General features: G+C 40.9%; 1 protein-coding gene across 1 annotated transcript in view; it reads right to left on the reverse strand.

The window, feature by feature from the left end:
* Positions 1 to 15,097, reverse strand: part of LOC126366160 (protein O-mannosyl-transferase TMTC1-like) — a 247,103-nt gene that overhangs the window by 96,637 nt on the left and 135,369 nt on the right. The window lies entirely within an intron of this gene.

Below are 15,097 nucleotides of genomic sequence, written 5' to 3' on the forward strand. Positions count from 1 at the left end.
TATTTTACTCGCTATAGTGGGTTTCTGTATGTATGCCGTCTGACAAAGTTCGACCAATCGCGACCAATCGTGACCTTTCGACCTGTTAAGGATCTTCAGTGAACCAATCAGAACGCAGCGTCGCGCTGCTCTCGTCCTAAACCTAGTTGACAAAATAAATTATAATCTGTATAATCAAGAATTAGCAGTGTTAGCAACGGCGCTACTGTCACAGATTCTGTATATAGTTATTATAACTTGTCAATTTGTTTTATTAAAATTCGTCGATTACTTTCGTGGCGCAGATTATTAGTTTAAACAGTTTATCTTAGTCTTCGTTTTATGCCTACTGAGTTGCCGGAGAATCTGATGAGCGCTGCAGATAGCGCCATACTTGTTGCCAAGTTTTGGGCCGATACTATTTAGTTTGCAACGATGAGAAGAGAAGATTATAATTTTTAGCGTCTATTTGGTCATACGGTCGATGCCCCGCCCGATCCGGGCCAGATTATTTTCCTCCCGATTATACTGACCCTCTTCATTAAACACTATTATTTTCATACGGAATTGTTGGAAATTAGCATTATGGAAACTTTAGACATGGGTTCGTGATGACGTGTAACATGTTAGCCCAACGATAAGGACCCTATCTCACTGAGCGACACCAAAAAGGTATATATCTGTGGTCTTTTGTCCAAAGATGCAAACAGATAATCTGAAAGCATAATTTAATCAACTATCTATTAAAATTTTAAAATAACCATCTAATTCATAATTCATTTATTCGCCTTAAAAATGGTAGGTACAGTTTGCAGATGGTCAGCATTTAGCATTAAGTCAACATTTTTAGTTATGAAAATTATAAAATGCAAATAATAATGACAAGAAGATATGAAATTATTAAACTAAAATAAAATAAATTAACGAATATAACAATTATTCTTTCCAAATCAAAAAGTAATTCATTACAAAATCCAATCTAGCCCAATTGGGAATAGTTATAGTCGTGAGATTATGTTATTTTTGTTATTACTAATAACTTATCCAAATGGTATATTGCTTTTGTAAATGAAGATGGAGAATAACCGAAATAACGGTACCTGCTCGTGCTACCAACCAGGATAACGACCTCTACTTTGGTATCTTTATTTCCACGTATTTGAAGGGCGACATTAAATGAGTGGATACAGTGGTCAAAGAGATTCTCGAAACTAATCGTTTTATTGTGACCCACTGTTCTGAAATGAATTCTCATTGAATCAAATACAAACATGCGCTGATCGTACCAACTTACCCACACAAAAGTTCAAAGTCTGTAATAATGCCTTCGTATCGAACGACTTTGTAAGTTAGGCAATTATTTTAATCCTAGAACAAACTTGTATATTATTATTAGTCTGTGTGATCCCACTGCTGGGCAAAGGCCTCCCCCATGTCTTTCCAAGTATCCCGGTTTCGTGCGAGCTCTATCAAATCTTTTCAATAACCGTCACTACCGTCCGTCTGTAACTTGTATTTAATAATGAAATTTATTTTAGCATTATAAATAAGGTACAAGGCAGGTTACAGGTCTCTGAATTAGGCTCAGCCTGGGTGTGGGTATAGAAGAACACGACCCCTGAATCTATTTAACGTTAAATTCCGGGTACCTTGTTCCAACGGAAATGGGAAATGGGTATGTTCTGTATCCCCTCTGATCTATGACGGGAGGTCGGTGTTCGTGTTAAGTGAATATAGAGATTATGTACAAAAAGAAATATTTTTTATACATGCAGTCCATCACGTCAGACAGGACTAAACCCTTGCAACAATATAAAAATACAGTTGAAAATGCCTCTAAAATGTAATAAAAAATCCAATCGTTTTTAGTCGTACATGGTTTGCAAATTGCTCAAGGCTGTGCCGATCCGGCGGAATTAATTTGACTCGTTTCCTCTCATAGCAAAAAAGGGGGTGTGCGCAAAAACGGACGTGTTTCCGGATTCCGCAAAAAGTTGCCGTAACTCAGTCCGGGATTGCGCAGCTATTGGGGCCGTAGAGTGTGTGTTAACTAAAAAACTTGCGAGGAAATTAATCATTATTATACACACATGGTTGAGTGGTCGGCCAAAATGAATGTAGGTTGTAAAATACTGCCAATTATCGTGGCTTCACTTTCATTATCTCAGACACTACGTGACTGAAACCGGGCAAAGCACACACATACATACATAAAGATCACGCTTACTTCCGGGCATAGTTTCAGTAACTTATCCAATAGGGTAAGGCAGAGTGATACTAATACCCGCAGGAAACCACGGCAACCGTAGCCACCAGGATTACCCTATTAGAAAGTTTGGTGGACAATGATCAAAAGATAGATTTGTAAGCGACTAATTGTAAAACTGTTCGGCTCCACTAATGCCAACTCAATAAATCAAGGATTATTCGGGCACCATTTGAGGAACGAACCAACTTTCATAATCCGGAGTCCGGAGCCGCAAACTCTCCGGATTACAGACCTCTAATATTTAACTGATACAATATTCACTCGGACTCAGCAAGTACAATCAAACGAGAATCAAATATTAACTCGATCATATAACGAAAATACTTTGAGTGAATTAATGATATTAATAGGAAATCCGGTTTCAATCGTATTTCAATTTGCGTGGGTAGGTACATGTAAGAGAATATTATATTATAAAGTACTTAATAAGAGTATTGGGAACCGTATTCATCTATTTTTGTTGGGCCAAGCACAGTTCCTTTTATTTAATTTAGAATTAGGAAGTGTGCTAATGATCTATCTATCTCGATACTTACTTCAATAGGTAGATTATCACGTGTTCAGCGGTGAAGGAAAACGTCGTGACAAAATCCACATTCCCAAATATTGCGTTTCAGAGGTATGTGACCTAACCTGTATTCAGCTGGTTTTCCCTTTGTGGGTTGGAAGGTTAGACATGCAGTCGCTTCTGTAAAAAAATCGCACCTGAGAAATCTTCAGGTAAGGTAAACAGACCCTGTGGTAAACGGGAATAACGCTAAAGAGATGATGAATTTCGAGCACCTTGAATTTAAGAAAAAAACATTTCTTAAATAAGTATTAAAATAAGAGTGGGTAACTTTGTAATTATTTTCCTTATAATCCGTGCTGAGAACGGGAACCTTTTATTTTTAATTCGGCCTCCATAATCACCGCGGAAATGAACCGGCTCGCTAAATAATGATTAGGGCAACACCATTAATCCTTTCTGTTGGAATTTTCATGCTCTATTTGAAGGGTTTAAACGCCGGTCTTTGTTGGAAGTGCTCCTGCAATCTGGTGTACGTGGGGGCTCCGCTACATCCGCTTTTAATATAATATGGCACTTTAATTTCATACCTCCACTTCACAATGACCGTTTAAAAACTATTACTGTAACGCGCGGTTATTATGGTTAGAATGTTTTGAGGGTCACTCAGTTACAAGGTTTTCGTATTTTTTCGTAATTATGTACTTACTATATCCGCATCAGAGGATTATTCGTGATTGTCAGATGGTTTTTATTTGGTAGGTGTACGTAATCGGGAACAATGGTTGTAGATTGTTCGTTTCCCTATTCAAAACGTGTCACTGGGTAATCCACACTTCAGGAAGTTTGTTTTTTTTTGACGTGACTTATTGTAGATTACTTGGCCGGACAAATGGGGAGCGCTGAAGGCTCTCACTCGGGTCTAGTCCATCGTGAATCCATCCAACAGTTGCTTGACAGTCAATCTCGACTGCGCAAGTCCTGGTGCCACATTTACTAACCGCTTTTCGTTCAAAATAGGTAACACATAACTAACATAACTTTATTCAATAGTCGAGATCCATTTTATGAAATATAGGTAAGTACGTGATTCTTCTTCTTCTTGTCTCAGGTGGGTTACGAGATCAGTGACCGACTTCATCAAGCCTGGTGTCAGGGTTTCTATTGAGCCACCAAACCTGACATGGCTCATGTAACGACTACATGTCATAATTCAGTAACAACATGACTGAAAGAAACAGCTTGTCTGAATCTTAGGAGCTACGATGGTATATGCAAATAACATGAGAAGGGTCAGGTATTCTTCAGTAACCCGTATAATCCCCACGGAAATAAAAGTTTAACGCGTAACACATAAATGTCAGCGTTACATTTGTACGCACGTATTGCCTCGTAAATGTCACTTTACTACTAAATCGTGCAATTAAGGATTCACAACCTTGTGCTACGACCTTATACACCATATGTCTAAAAATATCTACTTTACTACCAAAATACATTCTTCTTCTATCGTGTGGATTGTGAGGTGAATTACCAACCGCATCAACCCTGGTGTCAGGGTTATTACTGAGCCGCCATAGGCCCCTGACATGACCCATGTAACGACTACGTACTTACATCAGTAAGTAATAACCGGGACCAACGGCTTAACGTGCCTTCCGAAGCACGGATCTTTTTACTTTTTTGACAATCAGGCGATCAGCCTGTAATGTCCTAACCGAAATAGGGATCACAAAGTGATTTTTGTGATTTGTCCCCACCGGGATTTGAACCCGGGACCTCCGGATCGTGAGCACAACGCTCAACCACCGGACCACGGAGGCCGTTACCAAAATACATTCATTCATACAAGGCATTGACGAGGCCTAAGATGGAGCGAGCTTGCCCAGAAAGTGCATGTTCACTCTGACCTTGAAACCACCCGGTTATACTTATACGCATTCGGAAATACAAAAGTCGGCAGAGAATTCTACTTTCACGTATTTAAAAACTCAAGAATTTATCTTTTGAATAAAGATCAAAATATTAGTTATAATACAATACCTTTACCCCTGAGGCCCTTGTCACCATAAGGTTCATCATATCAATCATAACTTCAGTCGGCTTTTTATCAACAGCGGCTGCAAGTTGTCTTTGATCAATGGCTCCGTCCACCTCATTCGGGATTACGGGCATGAATTTATTCGTATATGTATGTAGTACAAGTAGGCACGTGTACATTAGACACATATGTATTACCTACGTCACAAGGTCATTGACCCCTATTTGTCCCGCCAAGTATCTAGTTCGTACTATCTGAGGCAAAATATACAATGAGTCATATCAAACACGTAGATATCTTATATACTTGATATCATACGCCTACAGCTACCAAAAAAACATAACATCTTGCCAAATTAATCATCAAAGTCGAGAAATTACGTTAAAGAACTAAGTTTTAATTTAGAATTTCGTATTTCGGGGAGTTCGTGCGCACATTATCGGCCGTAAGAACTCGCGAGTGGGATATAGTTTAAAGTTATTGAAGAATGGACTCGGATACAGCCGGCTGTGGATTTATGCACGCGCAAGACTGCAAGATATCGCCGAATGTGCACTGGAAACTTTTACCAAGTTTTTGGACTCCAACACTTGCGAAAGTTGTAAATTTTCCGGGTACCTCTTCAAATATTCATCCTTATGGTTCAGAGAATGCGATAAAATTTAACTAGATTGATAAAATGCTTCATGAGGAAAATTGGACAAGATTTTACGTCCTATTTGCTTCCTTTAGTATGTTTTATTTTGTGTGTGTGAAAGAAATAAAAGGAAGGAGCAGGACAGATAAAAGGAAAAATAAGAAATAGCTTATACGAGTATATATATGTCTTCCTTCAAACTCAGTAAATAAATAAAAAAGATAACCGAACACAATTAAAATGTATTAAAAAGATAATAAGAAACAGAAGACAGATGAACAGTTCAGCTTATTTCTAGCAGAGATCTCCTCCAACAGACCGGTAAAGAAGACAATATAAAACTCCCTGTACGTACAGGGTAGCTGTTAGATTGTTCAGAATAATCATAACATGATTACATGGTACATTATAAGCATCAAACTACAGCCCTCAAAAACAAGTTTTGCCTCGAACGCGTCATGTAGCACCCTCGATATCTGAAATAGCTTGTAATTCCAGCGCTGTGTCAAACTACTAACTAATTTTCGAAAAGCTTCAACATAGCTCTTCAAGTATGTTTAAGCGCTCGAAGCGATGCTTTGCGTTTCAAATAGCTTCGGTGTTGTATAAGCTGAATATTAAGCATTTTTGAAAACACACCATACAAGCCTACATTATTATTAATTTTGTCGTGACTGATTGTAGATTTAAGCTGCTTGGCTGGACAAACGGGGAGCACTTAAGGCTCTCATCCGTTATAGAACTTAAGACAGGGGGAGCCTGGGGTTCTGTACTATAAGCTAACGCTTTTCACAGACCCCAGTCTCTCTCACCAACAACTGCATCTTAAACTTATTCTATTGTTAATTACCAATTATCGTGTTGTTGTGAGAGTAATAAACATAATATATAAAAAAGGTGCTCGGTTGGGCGGGACCATCGGCTCAGGGCGTTGTCTGAAAGGATTTTATTTAAATCCATGGACTCTAGTGGACCTCGTTAGAGGGGTCGGTATTAAAGATGCAAGCCTATAACAAACTACATAATATAGCAAAACATCGAGCCTCTGGAGGAGAGTTCCAAACATTTCGCCGCAACTAAGCGTACCTGAAAGAATGTCAACTGTGTTCGCTTCTCCCTCGCTATAGGGCTGTTACCAGTTATCATGTACCATTTGAGAAAATGCGGGACAGAGAAAAACATGAACTTGAGACGAGAATTGTGAGTATAACATATTCTAGAGGTGTATATGCAATTTGCGATATAATGATTAAGTGCACTCTGGGTAAAGGCGTTGGTTGGTCAGTCCAAAACCCATTCACCGATAAGCAGTGGAGTAGTGCTGTGGAATATGCGCATGCCCCTTCAGTTAATTAGGTTTTTTTTCTCTATTAAGGTTAAGGATTTTCCTCAGAAGCATTAACTACTTGGTCGGACAAATTGGTAGCGCTTAATCCAGAACAAATTGTAAGACAAAAGGTTTGATGACTGAGGACTACAATGCAATACGAAACGCTTTGTTGCACGTAGACGCAACATTAAAAAAACAATTACAAAATGACAAGAGAAGCCTAGTAAAATTGGTGGACTTATTGGCTACAGATTAATTTCTTCCAGGCAACCTACGCGTGTGTATATTATGATAAATTAGAGCGTGTGTCCTGCCCTTAAGAACCTTGAAAACCGACAACATCCAGATATGCAAATCCAGGTCACAGGACAACACTAATGTCTGCCCACCTTTACCCACCTTAACCCACCTTCAGAGACCGGCCTGGCCGGAGGAATGCGTCCGGCGTCCGCGGCGAGGAATGCGAACTGAATGTGCGGTATGCGCCTGCCCTCCGCTGCCGTGTCGTGACTGCATGTCAAAAGCAAAGCGGACGGCTATGTAACCTCAAACATTTCCTATGTGACGCTACGTCGCCATAGATGCACTCGTAAAGGCATTGCTGTTACTAGTGGTATTTCTAGATTTGGAATTTCTGGACAGAGAGTACCTTTAGCACATTATATTAGGTACAGTATCTTCTTTTATCGTGTGGGATGTGAGGTGGATTACCAACCTCATCCAGCCTGGTGTCAGGGTTACTATTGAGCCACCAAAGGCCCCTGTCGTGACTCATGTAACGACTATGTACTTAGTTTACATCAGTAAGTAGTAAGTGGACCAAAGGCTTAACGTGCCTTCCGAAGCACGGATAGTCTTACTTTCGGACAATCAGGTTATCAGCCTGTAATGTCCTAACTAAACAAGGGATCACAAAGTGATTTTTGTGATATATCCCCACCGGGATTCGAACCCGGGATCTCCGGATTGTGAGCCCAAGGCTCAACCACTGTACCTCGGAGACCAAGTTCATCAACCCTGTTGTTAGGCCGAGCTCTAGTCGACTTTAGCGCCATGTCGCAGATAAGAGCAGCTAAACGCATTATACGTATATGACTACTAACCCAACAAAGAAGATTGAGTTAATTATTTATTATATTCATGTAATGTTTAAACATTCTTGCTGGTCCTCAAAATAATACAACTTCCTTTGTTTAAACTGGTTATAACTTGCCGCTTCGACGACGTCGTAGCAAAACTTGATGCGAAGGATCCGTAACTAAACTTTTTGTTAGTGGATTTGCGCCGTCTTGTTTAAATAGTCTTTGAAATAAAGGTAATATCGTTTCATAAAAATAATAAAATCAAAATGTTCGAAACTAGTCCAAGTAACATAATCACTCGGCAGAGAATGAAGAATGACACAGGGTCGCTATGGTTATAAAAAAAAATCCGGCCAAGTAGTTAATACCATCTGAAGCAAACCTACAATAAGTAAACAAAAGGTTACTATAAGTAACGAGAAGGAGTCACGCTGCTCCATTGCGGATTGGCAAAGGTGTTTTTGCGGCTAATATCCGGGACTCAACGGCTTTTGTGCCTTCCAAAGTATGGAATCATATTACTATTTCGGATAATCAGGAGATTCAAGGCTGCAATGTGCTTACCAGACAGTCTCACAAAGTGATTTCAACATGGTTCCCATCGGGGACACCTGATCGTCAGCCCAACGCTCTAACCACTACAACAAGGAGGTTGTTTAAATAAGTAATTCAGTCTAAATTCAACTGTCTTGTTTGATGTTACAGAATAAAGCAGCGTAAAGCTACATTTGTTACATTTTTCCACTTTCTGTCGCGTTAAATTACAAGGTCTGCAATAAAAAGTTTAAAAATTACTGAAATTTCCAAATGCTATGGCTGTTATAAGAAGAACAGTCACGGCCCTCCGTACGTGCAGCACAAAAGAGAGTAAAGCCGGATTAGTTGCGAGCCTGGTTTCCGATCATTAGGGAAAGTGACACAGTCACCAGGACAGGGGGAAGTCCCTGGGTGACAGAGGGTAGCGGCACAGTCTAACGAGAACGGTAGGTGTACTCCATGCCTAAGTACTGTATACACTAAGAACTGTCAAAACGTTCAACTAGGTACAAATAATGTAACTGTGCCTTTTTGTGACGTGACTTATTGTATATTTGCCTCAGATGGCTTTAAAAATAAATTAATTTATTTCACGGAGCAATTTTGAATTTTCTACAAAATACTTGGTTTAATGATAGTATAAAATGTGATAAGTGAAAGTATAGTCACGTTTTGCGGTGGATATAATCCAGTTGCTTATGATATATTTTTTTAATCTTTTTATTTATACATTTCTTATACATTGAGTGTTCGGTGACAGGTTAAATACGAGTTACGCCAACAAACTACGGTTGTAGTTTGGCGATAGTATTAAAATCTATATGTATGTAATTTTGTTTATAAAACAAGTACGTCTATTGTGTTAGAGGACACAATCCTGAAGTTAAATTAATAATTAAGTTGTATGAAGTGACAATTGAAAGTCCATAGTCTCTGCTTACCCCGATGTGAAACAGGCGTGAGTTATTTATTTATTTATTCATATATTGTATGTTAGATATCAAATAATTAATCAAAGTCGACTTAAGACATATAACACCCTGGACGGATACAACAATTTATGATAATTACAATAAAATAATAATACTAATACTCGAGATAATAATTTACAAAATTACAAGTTATAGAAAGTTGCATTAGAAATTAAATATAGGATATTTATCTCAATTTGTCTGTCAAAAGTTTAAAGTTTATGTATGAATGTTGTATGGAGTAACTAGTCCTACGGATTCTTTTCCACTGTGGTATCGGTGACAGTCACGCCGCGTGACGATGCAGTTCGTTAATGTGGACACGTCAGCAGTTTTTACGGTTTTAGACGTTTCTTCCACGTTTTTGAACTTGTTGGCATCTAAAACGGAATTACATGTGAAAAACTACCACAGTCGTAAAACTGACTTATTTAATATCAAGCTCATTGAAAGCGGATGTAATTAAAACATGAAGTTTATTATATATTTCCATGGTAATATCAGAATAGACTTCCTTGATATTATTTCTTGGGAATTTGTTCATTTGCGAGCAACAAAATGTGCTGAATCTCTCGAACTTCTTATTAAAAAAGTTGTTCGTTCACACCGCACAAGTTTTCTTTGTGAATCGCACGCATGCGTAAATTAGACGAGAAATTGATGAATTCACCAAGTCAGAAGTAAGAAATAGATATACACAATGCTATTGTTTTTGATTACTTGTCTTGTGGCTCTGCGCAGCTCATTAGGGATCACGGGCATGAGTTTATGTATGTAACTTCTTTATGTTTATAAGAAAAAAAAAACAGCATTACCTCGTGTTTTCTTAGTTTGTAAAATATAGATAACTGAACTACTCGCGCTGTCTTGATGTCTTGATCAAACTTTTAATAATATTTTAAAACCAAAAAGAAAGAAAAGAAACATATCGGTTATAAGTACAGGGTGTAAATGACATCGTAGCGAAAACTTTGAGGGATGATTTAGACCATGTTCCTGTGTTGATATCAAGTGGAATTTTCCGTCGGAAAAGTCATCATCACACTAATTTAAAAGCCACGGTTTTGTCGGTGTAGCATTCTCCATGCTACTTTTTAGGGAAATATGAGGCAGTAGTTTCCCTCTTGCCTTCCGCCCCGCAGTACTCTGTCTGACGCGGGTGGGATGGCGCCTAGAGTAGTCTATTTCAATGCCGTACTAGGCCTCCTGTCCTCCACCTCTGAATAGTACTGACAGTTACCGCTGCCCTCTGTCAGGTTCCAGGTCGGAAAAGTATGTAACTGAAAATAATTTGAATTTTGCGATGGAAAATTCCACTTGATATTAATTCAGAATCATCGACTTAATCATCCCCCACAGTCTTCGTTACGACGTCACTAGCACCTTGTATATAATCTTAAATATATATTTATATTTTTTGTTTATTTAATATTTGGGAGATCAACATCATCACTGTAATGTAGGTATTAGGTTAATTATCTTTTATAATGTAACGTATTATGTAGGTAGTCAGCGAGAGCCAGTTTCGATTATAACGGTGTTACGAGATGTTGGTTTTATTTGGAGCTCCCTAATTCCCGACATAACAATTGGCGACGAGGATTATTTGCGACTGGAAGTGTAGCGGTGCAGAAGGAACATAAGAAAACGGAAAATGTCGGTGGGAAGATTAGGAGAATTCGACGTGAAGTCCGGGAACTGGACGGCATACGTGGAGCGCATGGAAATGTACTTTGTGGCTAATTCTATCACGGAAAAGACAATTAAATTAGCCACATTAATTGCAGTGATGGGTGAAAGTGCTTATGAGCTGTTATCTGCTTTGGCGAGCCCTATTTCACCTTCAAAAATGTCCTATGATGAGGTGGTAAAATTAATGCGCGATCATTTACAACCGGCACCATCTAAATGGACGGAGCGGTACCTGTTTAGACAGCGAACACAATGCAGTGCTGAGCCGGTCAACGAATATGTGGCGGAGTTACGTAAATTAGCAAAGAGATGTCAGTTTGGGGCGGCGCTGGAAGATAATTTGTGCGACCAGTTGATTTGGGGCGTGCGCAGTGACATTATAAGACAGCGGTTGCTTTCTGAAAAAAATTTGACATTTGAAACGGCATTAAGTTTAACGGTTACATTAGATGCGGCGGAGCGGGATTCAGCTATTATGGAAAGCAAAAGGTCAAGTATTACAACACAAGTGAATCAAGTGATTAGTGGCAGTCGAGATAACGGTTTGTTTGCGTTGCACGCGCATCCTCGCCGGGCGAGCGGGTCTCGCGGGGGCAGAGGGGGCGGCATTGCAGCGCGTCAGCCGTCATCGAACTGTTACTGTTCATCGTGCGGCGCGTCGGATCACTTTGCAGTCAATTGCAAGTTTCAAAACTGTAGTGGTGGGTATTTGTAAAAGACTTGTCTTATAAAATAAATCAGTTGTTGTCCGAACGTCGCGTGTTTCATTGCAATCACAACATGGTGGCAGCGGTAAATTGAAATAACAGTGTTATTTGTGCAGTATTTGTGTATTTCAAGCAAGTATATCGTTGATAGTTGGAGTGCGGGTTTAGTGTAGTGTGGGACATTCGTGTATTATTAAGAAAAAGTCGTTTCAACAATTAACAATGGAGCACGCGCGGCCACCGTCTGAATTAAACATGGAGGGAGGTCCTGTCAGCAGAGCTGATGCGTGGAAACGGTGGAAACAACAATTCATGATATTTATGAAGGCGTCGGGGGTGAAGAAAGAGTCTGCTAGCGTGCAGGCTAGTTTACTTGTGAACCTGATCGGATCCGAAGGTTACGACGTGTATCAAACTTTCCAATTTAAAAACGACGATGAGCGCGATGACGTGGACGAAATAATAAGAAAGTTCGACATTTATTTCGGAACAAAAGAGAACATAACGTTGCTGCGATATAATTTTTTTATGCGTAACCAAGGAGAAGGGGAATCAATTCAACAATATGTGACGTCATTACGTCTTCTCAGTAAAAGGTGCGAGTTCGGGTCGCTCGAGGAGGAGCTGATTAAGGACCGCATCGTGTGTGGGGTGCGCAGCGGAACGGTCCGGGACCGCCTGCTGCGGTGTGATGACCTTAATCTCGATAAGGCCGTCAAAATGTGTCAAGCCGAAGAAGTGTCACAGGAGACTAGTCGCCATATGACCGCGAGGGGCGCGGGAGGCGGAGATAGTGTAGTGCACGTAGACAGGGTGCAGCAGCGCGGGGCGCGGACGACGCAACGAGGGCGCCAGCTGGCCGGCGGCGGCGGCAGCGCGGGCGCAGGGCCGGCGCGCGGGCCGCGCGGGGCGGCGGCTAGCGCCTGCCGCGGCTGCGGCGGCGTGCGCTGTGTCACGGGCCGATGCCCGGCGCAGCATGTCACCTGTTACGTATGCGGTAATCGTGGACACTTCGCACGGGTATGTAAGTCGAATGCTTTTCATAATAATCACGTGAGAAGGGTGTACGAAATTGAGCGTGACACGGCGCGATAACGGCATCCGCGTGTGCTTAGACCCGCGCGAGCTGAACCGTGCAGTGCGGCGCGCGCACTTCCAGCTGCCCACGGTGGCGGAGCTGGCGGCGCGGCTGGCGGGCGCGCGCTACTTCAGCGTGCTCGACGCCAACTCGGGCTTCTGGGCGGTGCAGCTGGACGAGGACAGCGCCGACCTCTGTACTTTTGCGACACCCTTCGGTCGTTATCAGTTTTTACGCTTACCGTTTGGGATTAGTTGTGCTTCCGAAGTATTTCACGGGAAAATGAGGCAACTTCTGGAAGACCTGGACGGTACGGATAGCTTCGTAGATGATATTATTGTGTGGGGCCAAACGAGACAAGAACACGATAGGAGATTGAATGCTTTATTAAAACGAGCGAGAGAGATAAATCTAAAGTTTAACAAAAATAAGTGTAAAATAGGGGTGCAGGAAGTCACTTATTTAGGCCACATCTTTGATGCCAATGGAATGAGACCGGATAGTAACAAAGTGACAGCTATATTGGACATGCCACCGCCAACGGATAGGAAAAGTTTAGAGCGTTTTTTAGGGGCTGTGAACTACTTGGCTAAGTTTATTCCGAACTATTCCCAGCATGCTATTCCACTCACAAATTTATTAAAAAAGGAGAATAGCTGGCGGTGGGAGTATAGTGAACAGGCAGCATTCGACAAATTAAAGGTATGTGTAAGCTCTGCCCCGGTGCTGGCGCTGTACGACGTGTCGCGGCCGACCGTGCTGTCGGTGGACGCGAGCAGCGATGCGCTGGGCGCCGTGCTCATGCAGGACGGCCGACCCGTTGAGTACGCGTCGCGCACGCTCACGCCCGCGCAACGCCGCTACGCACAGATTGAAAAGGAGCTTCTCGCCATAGTATTCGCGTGTGAAAGGTTCCATCAATACGTGTATGGGAAACAAAGAATAGTCGTGGAGTCGGATCATAAACCTCTGGAAAGTATATTTAGGAAACCTTTGATGTCCGTTCCAGCACGCTTACAACGCATGATGTTAAGAATACAGGGGTACGATTTAGTGGTATGTTACAAGCCGGGAAAGTTCATGTATATTGCTGACACATTGTCACGCGCACCGCTACCTGATTTATATAGTGAAGAAATTCACAACAATGTTGTAGATCAAATCAAATTGGTAGTTAACAATTTGCCTATATCAAACAAAAAGTTAACTTTGATAAAAAAGGAAACCAAATCAGATGAACAATTTCAAAAGTTAATACAATATATTAAAGAAGGTTGGCCGAATCATAAATATAATGTTAATGAGAACATAAGGGAGTATTGGGCTATGAAAGATGATTTATATGTTATTGATGACGTAATATTTAAAGAAAATACGGTGTTGATACCAGCCGCGTTGAGGGAACAAATGTTATATATAGTGCACGAGGGACATCAGGGCATAGATCGGTGTAAGCGGCGCGCGAGGCAGGTGATATTTTGGCCGAATATATCAAGAGATATTGAACAGTATGTCAAACGGTGTAGCATTTGTCGGGAGTGCTCAAACATGCCCGCGAAAGAACCATTGATGAACATAGATGTACCAAATTTACCATGGGCGAAGTTGGGTTCAGATCTGTTCGAATACAGGAAAAAATACTTTTTACTCATCGTGGATTATTTTTCGAATTTTGTGGAAGTTTTTGAACTAAATAATATATCATCAATCAGTGTAATAAAGTGTATGAAAGAAACATTTGCACGCCACGGGATACCGGAGACGCTAATCAGCGACAATGGTACACAGTACTCCAGCCGAGAGTTTAAACAATTTGCTAATGAGTGGGGATTTGACCATGTGACGTCATCTCCTAATTACGCACAAGCTAACGGAAAAAGCGAGCGGGCGGTGCAAACTGTAAAGTCTTTATTGACCAAAGCGGTTAAAAGTGGTACTGATTTTCAGTTATCATTGCTGAACTACAGAAACACGCCCCGCGATGGTTTGAGCTCACCCGCACAAATGTTAATGAGTCGGAGATTACGATGTAAACTCCCAGTCAGCTCAGACTGCTTACAACCAAAACTAATAGATCAGTCAGAGTACAATACAATAAAAAAGAACCAATTAAAATCAAAATTAAATTACGACAAGCGAGTAAGACCCTTGTCTGAGCTGAAGGAGGGTGACCGTGTTATATGTATAAATGGAAAAACAAGAATTCCCAGCACTGTACTTCACCGAGCTGCAACTCCGCGTGCTTACATTGTTCAAAACAAATTGG

Source organism: Pectinophora gossypiella, chromosome 4 (genome assembly GCF_024362695.1).
Source record: "Pectinophora gossypiella chromosome 4, ilPecGoss1.1, whole genome shotgun sequence".
Classification (NCBI taxonomy): Eukaryota; Metazoa; Arthropoda; class Insecta; order Lepidoptera; family Gelechiidae; genus Pectinophora; species Pectinophora gossypiella.